Source organism: Lagenorhynchus albirostris, chromosome 1 (assembly GCF_949774975.1).
Source record: "Lagenorhynchus albirostris chromosome 1, mLagAlb1.1, whole genome shotgun sequence".
Classification (NCBI taxonomy): Eukaryota; Metazoa; Chordata; class Mammalia; order Artiodactyla; family Delphinidae; genus Lagenorhynchus; species Lagenorhynchus albirostris.
Window position 1 is genome coordinate 111,614,619 of NC_083095.1, and position 8,530 is coordinate 111,623,148.

Here is an 8,530-nt window from a genome sequence, read left to right on the forward strand (position 1 = left end):
AGGTGAAGGTGATAAGTGTATTAATTTGCTAGGGCCACAATAAAGTACCATGACCTGGGTGTTTTAGACAGTAACGTACTAGGTGATCTGGAGGCTAGAAGTCCCAGAACAAGGTGTTGGGAGGGTTAGTTCCTTTTGGGAGCTGGAAGGGGGAATCTGCTCCATGCCTCTCTCCTACATCCTAAAGGTTTGCTAGCAATCTTTGGCATTCCTTGGCTTCGGCTGCATCACCCCAATCTCTGTCTTCATCTTCACGTGGTGTTCTCCCTGTGTGCATGTGTGCTTCTGTGTCCAAATTTCCCCTTTTTCTAAGGACACAGTCATATTGGATTAGGGTCCACCCTAGTGCCTTGATCTTAACTTGATCATCTACACAGACCCTATTTCCAAATAAAGTCTCATTCACAGGTAGTGGAGGTTAGGACTTCAACATGTTTTAGGGGGACACAATTCAACACATAACAATGTACAATGGAGAAAAACTAAATAGGGAAGAGAGAGAAAAACTAAAAAGCAATTTTTAGTAGGGTGGTCATTGCTTTATTCAAATTGAAGAAAAAATCTATTGAGGGTCTATCATGTGGTAGCACTGAAGAGAGTAAAGATGGAGATGAATGAAATATGGTCCTTGGCCTGGGGGAGCTCGCTGCAAGGAGTGGCTGCAAGGGTAGGAGAAGGGGCAGTCCATGCTGCATGGTCATATAAAGTAGTAATTCTAATTCTGTAAGACTGGCGTAATTCTAGAGGCCAGAGGCAAAGTACTGTGTTACTGGTTATAGTACATTCATTGGCATTTGCGTATCCCAATATTTAACGTTTCGGAGGACTAGCCATGGGCATAGGCAACATTTGGGTGGGAACCCCAAATAGCTCATCAGGAGATCCAAATGATGATATGGAGTTGAGGAGGGGTCATTTATCATTGCAAGATATATAAAGGAACAGCCAGAGGGACCTAGGCTCTGAAGCAGAAAAAGCAGAGTGAAGAAGAGAGGAAGACTGACCTAAAATACTTGAAATTTGGAAGGCAGACAGGTACTCCCGGATCCCCACCCCTTCAATTCCCTAGCTCCAGCCAGTTATCCTCACTCCCTCTCACTTGGGAGCTTAGGCCTAGCCACACTTTATGTCTCCCCAGGCAAGGAGGATAAAAAGGACAGTACTTAATTCAAACGGTGCAATTATTTTTATTCCCAGTACCTATTACTCTAATTCTAGATTCTAATCTTGGGTTTCCTAAAATATCTCTCATCTCTGGCCCTTTGTTCCCAGTTTTCTAGCTTGTGTGCTGACCACCTGCTATTGGAGCAGCCTCTGCACCTAGCTCCTTCTATCTAGTTGATTGTTTGTTCTAGATCGTGAAATACTTTCTGCTCGAATCCATAGCACTCATGTGCTTTATACTGCCTCGATCTTCCAGAATTACTGGATTGTAAGTACTTATTAGCTACTCTCATCCCGTACCTCCCGCAACCACTGACACACAGCTCCCTTCCGTGAGGTAGTGGTGGAAGCCCCTCGGTAGTGAAAATGACTTAGAATCAAATGACCTAGATGCTAGTCCCAGTGCTAACCTGGGGCAAGCCTCTTAGCCAATATGAGCCTTGCTTTTTGTTTTTTTTTTTCTTTTGGCCACGCCACAGGGCTTGTTGGATCTCAGTTCCCCGACCAGGGATTGAATCTGGGCCACAGCAGTGAAAACCTGGAATCCTAACTTAGGCCACCAGGGAACTCCCTGTTTTGTCTTTTAATAAATTTTGTTTTAGACAGTTTTAGATTTATAGAAAAACTGCAAAGATATTACAGAGTTTCCATATACCCTGTGCAATGGCCTGAATGTTTATGCCGCCACCCCCAAATTCATACGTTGAAACCCTAACCCTAAGGGAATGATAGTAGGAGGTGGGGCCTTTGGGAGGTGATTAAGTAATGAGGGTGGAGCCCTCATGAATGAGATTAGTGCCTTTTATAAAAGAGACCCCCCAAAGATCTCACACCCCTCTGCCATGTAACGATACAGTGAGAGAACAGTCATGTATGAGGAAGTCAGCTCTCACCAGACACTGAATGTGTTGGCACCTTAATCTTGGGCTTCCTAGCCTCCACAACTGTAAGAAATACATTTCTATTGTTTATAAGCCACCCGGTAGTTTATGGTATTTTTTTACAGCAGCCTGAACAGATTAAAACACCCAGAAATCAGTTTGCCTTATTGGCTTCTTACATTCGTATGGTAGGTTTGTTACAATTACTGAACTGATGTTGATAGAGTATCATTAACTAAAACCTATGTTTATTCAGGTTTCCTTAGTTTTCTTTAGTTTTTACCTCATGTCCTTTTTTGTTCCAGGATCCCTCCAGGATGCCACATTACATTTAGTCATTATGTCTCATTCAGATCTTCTTGGCTGACAGTTTCTCCCTTTCCTAGTTTTTGATGACAAGGATATTTTTCATGAATTTTGAGTAGTACCAGTCATGTATTTTGTAGAATGTCCCTCAGTTGGGATTTGTCTTGATTAGACTGGGGTTATAGGTTTTTGTGAGGAAGACCACAGAGGTAAAATGCTATTTTCACCACATTATATCAAGGGTCATAGTATCAACATGACAACACCGTTGACGTAACATCATGATTGATATCGACCTTGATCATCTGGCTCAGGAAGTGTCAAGTTTTTTTCACTGTAAAGCAATTCTTTTCCCCTGTCGTAGGCTAAATTGTGTCCCCTCAAAATTCGTATGTTGAAGTTCTAACCCCCAATAACTCAGAACATAACTGTATTTTAAGATAGTGTCTTTAAAGAAGTAGTTAAGTTAAAATGAGGTCAATTGGACCTTAATTCAATATGACTGGTTTCCTTAGGAAAACAGATTAGGATACAGACATGTATACAAGGGGAAGACTGTGTGAGGACACAGGGAGAAGTTAGCCAACTGTCAGCCAAGGAGAGAGACCTCAGAAGAAACCAAAATAGATGACACCTTGGTTTTGGACTTCTAGCCTCCAGAATTGTGAGAAAATAAATTTCTGTTGTTTAAGCCTCCCAGTCTATGGTATTTTGTCACGGCAGCCCTAGCAAACTAATTCGGGCCCCTTTCCATACACTTGAACACAGTCACCATATGCAGCCCACACTTAAGGAGTGGAGAGTTGTTCTCCAACTCCTTGAGGAGAGTACCTCCACAAACCTGGAATTCTTCTATGTGGGCAATTTGTCTCATCTCCCCCACTTATTCATTCATTCATTTATATCAGTATAGACTCATGGATATTTATTTTACACTTTGCATTATAATTGACTTTTTTGGGGGGGCTGCACCATGCAGCACGTGGGATCCTAGTTTCCCGACTGGGGATCGAACTCATGTCCCCTGCATTGGAAGGCGATTCTTAACCACTGGACCACTAGGGAAGTCCCTGCATTATAATCTAATACTGCTTTATTTTGCTGCTCAAATTGTTCAAGTTTTGGCCATTGGGAGATTTCAGTTGATACCTGTGTCCGTTTGACATACTGCCCCATCATTTTGTGTGTTTTGTTTTTTTATTTTTTAAGCACTTTCTTTTTAGCACTACAAGATTCTATCTTGTCTATTCCTTGCCACAGTCCTAGAATCAGCCATTTCTCCAGGGAGTTCTGGTTCATTTCACTGGAGAACAATATTAGAAGCTATGATCTGGGCCTTGTTGCTACTGGGGTATCATTGCTTCTAGGCCCTCTCCGCCACAGAGCAAGCAATTATGTGTACACTAACCTGTGTATGTACACATATCTAAAAATATTTCTGATGTAGCTCTCTATATTAAATCAAACAAGAGTTCATACTGATGTCTCCAACTCTGTATCTATTACCACATAGATTTCTTGCCTTGTCCCCTAGCTCACCTGTAAACTCTACCAGTGTGAGAAACCTGAGCCTTTTTTTTTTTTTAAACAAGCAAAAACCAGACAAATTATATGTGTATTGTTGAGGGGTTCAAATCAGATAAATGAGAAAGTGTACTGGAAACTCGACAGTGCTCTACAATTTTAAGATATTATTAATCAAATTCTCAGTCCTATCTCTCCTCACATATTCACTCCCTGCCTTTGACTGCCTGGTTGTGCCATGTTGCAGGATCCAATGGAAGCTGAATAAAAACTGAGTGACTTCTAAAAGAGCATTTTGATGGGTCAGCCAGAAATGATGAATAGTTCAAAGATTAGCACTGTGTCAATTTATTGACTTACTTGGGTATAATACCGCTGTATAGTTTAAGATCCTCTTTTAATGCTTCCAGGCATGTCAAATCAAAATGAGTAAGGAAATCATAAGCTCCATGAAGTTCTTGCACCCTCAAGTAGACAACATTGCAATGCTGTATTGCAGAAGCACACGGGAAGGTATAATGGTCTCTATCATATTTGTGCCTGTCTGTCATCTTTTCTCTATTTGGGGGAATTTTCTACACTAGTCCTGCCTCCTGATAGTTGCAAATTCCCTCCTCTTTTGCAGCTTGGATGCAGTCATATGACCTAAGCCACAAAGATCAGATTCATCTGCACAAGACTTAGGTTACAGAAGTGAGAAACATGGAGAAACAGGCTCTGCCCAGAACTTCCATTTGCCAATGAAGGTAGTAGCAGAGGTAGCCAAGTTTGTAGGACAACAGTGGTCATATCAAAGTCGGGCTCCTGGCTTTCAGTGGTTGGTGGCAGGAGTGGTAGCAGCAGCAGCGGTAGCAGCAGCAGCATCCACATCAGGCCATTGCTGTAGCACGTTTCTGGGGTTGTTCCTAGATTTACATCAAGACTGTTTCTCCAGCCTTTCTAACAATTTTGTAAGTGACCTGATATCTTTCAGTGAATCCATTTTTGCCTAAATGAGCCAGTTATGAATTTGTGATTAAGAACCCTGACCATTATAGAGTGGTATATGGGATGAATGTGGTGAATGGGAATGGCTATATCTCAAGGGTATAGTTTCTTTCAGAAAATATTTATTGGGCACTTAAAACGGCCAGGCACTAGGCTAAGTGCTGGAGCAAAGTAAGATAATTTTCCTGTAAGAAAGGATAAATGAACTCAATTAGAATGTATTGTGATTAAGTGCTAAAACAGTGTTATATGGAAATGGTTATTGTGTCTCAGAAAATGGAATAATTAACAATTATTAATTGTTAATTAATAATATTAACAATTAATATTCAGTTTTCACAAAGGTATGTTTGAATTAAGTTCTAAAATATAACTAGGAATGTATCAATAGATATCACGAACTAAGACAAAGCAAGCCACAGACTGGAGAAAGATGTTCATGACACATAAAACTATCCATGAAATTTTTAAAAAATAAAGAACTTCCACTTCTAGGGAAGTTCCCACTTCTGGGGAATATGACATAAGACACTGGCAAAAGGCAATGGTTGCCATGTATGCAATCTAGAAAATAATGGATTCAGTTCAGGAGGAGCAGCTGAGTCCCAAGGTGACGACTATGCATTAGGATAAGAAATCAACAAGGTCGGACTGAAGCAAGGAGACCTGCCTACAGGGGAGTTTTCTGGAGTAAAAGGATGACTCTATAGAATACTTCATGTGATGGGAGACATTAAAATAATTGTGGTTATGATAGAGGCCAAAAGGATGAAGAGAAAAAATAATCAGAAACACCAAGAAAAACAAAAAGCGATTTAAAAAATGAAATCATAGTATACACTGTGATCTGCAGTGAACTATATCAACCTATAAAGCTAAGAGGACTATTAATAATGATTATAAAATAGAATGCAAGTGTTATCAACCTTAATAAGGTAAGAACACAGATGACAAAGGCCAAGAGAAGGGAGGAGAGTCAAAAGGAAGGACAGTGGTGTTCATATTGTCATATTACACACTAGAGAGACAAGAAATACTGTTGACAGCCAATGGGATAAGAAATAATGGTGAAAATATATTAGACATTGTAAAGGAAGCCTATAGAGGAATCAAAAGTAGTGATATGATCCTAGAAAGAGGGTGGGAGGGAAGGGAGGTGGGAAATATAAGCTTAATCCTCATTTATCAGTCTTGAAAACTATTAATTTATGTTTAAAATTAAGAAATTAAGCAACAGTGGTATAAACATACTATTGAGAGGCATGGAGGCAACTACCAGAAGAAACACAAAACAGCTTGAATGTCTCCAGTGGTAGAGGAGCTAAACTTGGTGGTAGAGGCATATTTTGTGATTCTTAGCTTTTCACCATGTCCTTCTGTACTACTTGACTTTAGAATCATTACAAGTATACTTCTACCTTTTAAAAAAGTGAAGAGGAGCAGGAAAAGAAATCTAATAATTTAATTTAGAACCAGGTTTTGGTTCTACCATTCTTTTCCACATTTTTACCCCAACGACTGATGCCCCACAGAAGGCATTTGCTCCATTCAGTTCTCCTTAAAAAAATTTAAATTTTAAAAAACGTTGTGAATTCAAACAATGATCCCAACGAAACCACTTTTAAATTTCTAGATCCTTTCTGGATCTGTTAAGTACATACATGCTTTTACAAAGCTATAAAGAGTCCCTGGGTTTCAAAGCTCTACCCTCTTCTCTTCATACCCTCCAGGAAAATGACCTCAACCCCCCTCTTACAAGTAAGACTAAGGTCATTCAGTGACCACTCTCCTCTAGTATCTCTTTCCCCCACCTGCACTCTAGTCATTCATCCTCTGTTTAGAAGACATGCCAAGGCTAATCTCCTCACGCATGCTCTCAACCCCAGCTCTTGCCCTCTTGCCTCTTCTATATCTTTGGTTTTTCTCCCATGCTTTTGTTTTGCCTATCTGTAACCAAACTCAAATCTTTCCTACATTTAAAAGCAAAGCCAAAGACTGTATCTTCTTTTATGTACCTCAGAAATTCTCAAAAAATCACATCCTCTCCACTAACTCACCTTTAATCACTTATTGTTCCTTTTCTGTCCCTCTGTCCCAGGCCCATGCACACCTCTACTGAAACTGCTCTCTCCAAATGATCAGTGATACCAACTTCCAGTGGCCTTTTCTCAGGTGCCACTCTTCATTCTGCTGCACTCTACTCTGTAGACGACCATCCTCTTATTGAAGTTTTTCCTCCCTTTGCTTCTGTAGAACCAATCTCCCATAGGAATGTGAATATACTGCAAACAGCTGGCAATACTGTAACAGAATATACCCAGGATATTCTACTGAAGAAGTGAAAGGTTTGTGTTCTGTAACTTGTTAAGTGTGGTGTGACAGAAAGCTGCGCACTGGTGTGTCTGCTTCTGATCTTTATCCTAAAAATATGGCTGCCCTATAGTGATCATTTTTGCAGTAACTCAAGCAACTGGCACCTTACATCTATAGACAAAGTCATTAGGAATGTTAGCTTGTATAGTTGCAGGAAAGTGAGAGTCTACAAGACACTAACCAGCCCAAGTTATTGGTAATGGGGCAATAAAGAGCCTCAGAAACCAGATGCAGAATGTTTGCAAGGTTGTGATCACAAGCAAGAGTAGAGAAGCAGTGAACATTTAATACATCCTTGCCATGGAAAATCAGGCGCACCAATTTCAGTGATGTGAGGTTTATGAGAGCAAAGCTCCTTGACATTTCTCCTCATGCAGAGAAACAGAGTATAAAGGCCTACTGCAACGAAGGAAAGGTTAGACGTGACTGAATGGAGAATCATCCTCTCTCTGCATCCATAACCTTAATCTGGTTTCTCACTTAATTTCCAACCCAATATTCCATTTCACTTTATTCATTCAACAAGCATGTAGTATGTATAAGCTGTTTCTAGGTGCTAGGGATGCAATAACGAATCAGACTTCATCTAAGGAAGTTAAATTTGATCCGACTTCAGAATGAAAAAGAGCTAGCCAAACTATGAAACAGGGGAAGTGTTTAATGGAAAAGAAACATGTTCAACAGGGGCAAAAGGATCTTGGATTATGATTTCAGAATGGAAATGGGATGGGGCAGTGGGAATGGGTGGGACTGCAGCACGCACAAGGTAGCAGGAGTAGAAAGTTATGTGTTAGGGCTTCCCTGGTGGTGCAGTGGTCGAGAGTCCGCCTGCCGATGCAGGGGACACGGGTTCATGCCCCGGTCCGGGAAGATCCCACATGCCGCGGAGCTGCTGGGCCCGTGAGCCATGGCCGCTGAGCCTGTGCGTCCGGAGCCTGTGCTCCACAACGGGAGAGGCCGCAACAGAGAGAGGCCCGCGTACCGCAAAAAAACGAAAAAGAAAGAAAGTTACGTGTTAGAACTATAGCAGTTGTCCAGGTTAAGAAATAGTGGCTTTGGGTATGGTGCCAGCAGGGAAGAGAAATGGACAAATTCAGTGTATTTTGGTGGGTGTTGGTCACAGCCTCTGAGGAATAAAGGATAACTTCTAACGTTGGCTCAAGTACTCAAGTGGGCAAGTGCACAGAGGTGTATTTACTGAGTTGAAGGCTGGAGGAAAGGACAGTGTTATGCAGGAAAATCAAGTTCCTTCGCATGCCCTGATCTCCAACCAAACTTCCTCATACAGAGCCACA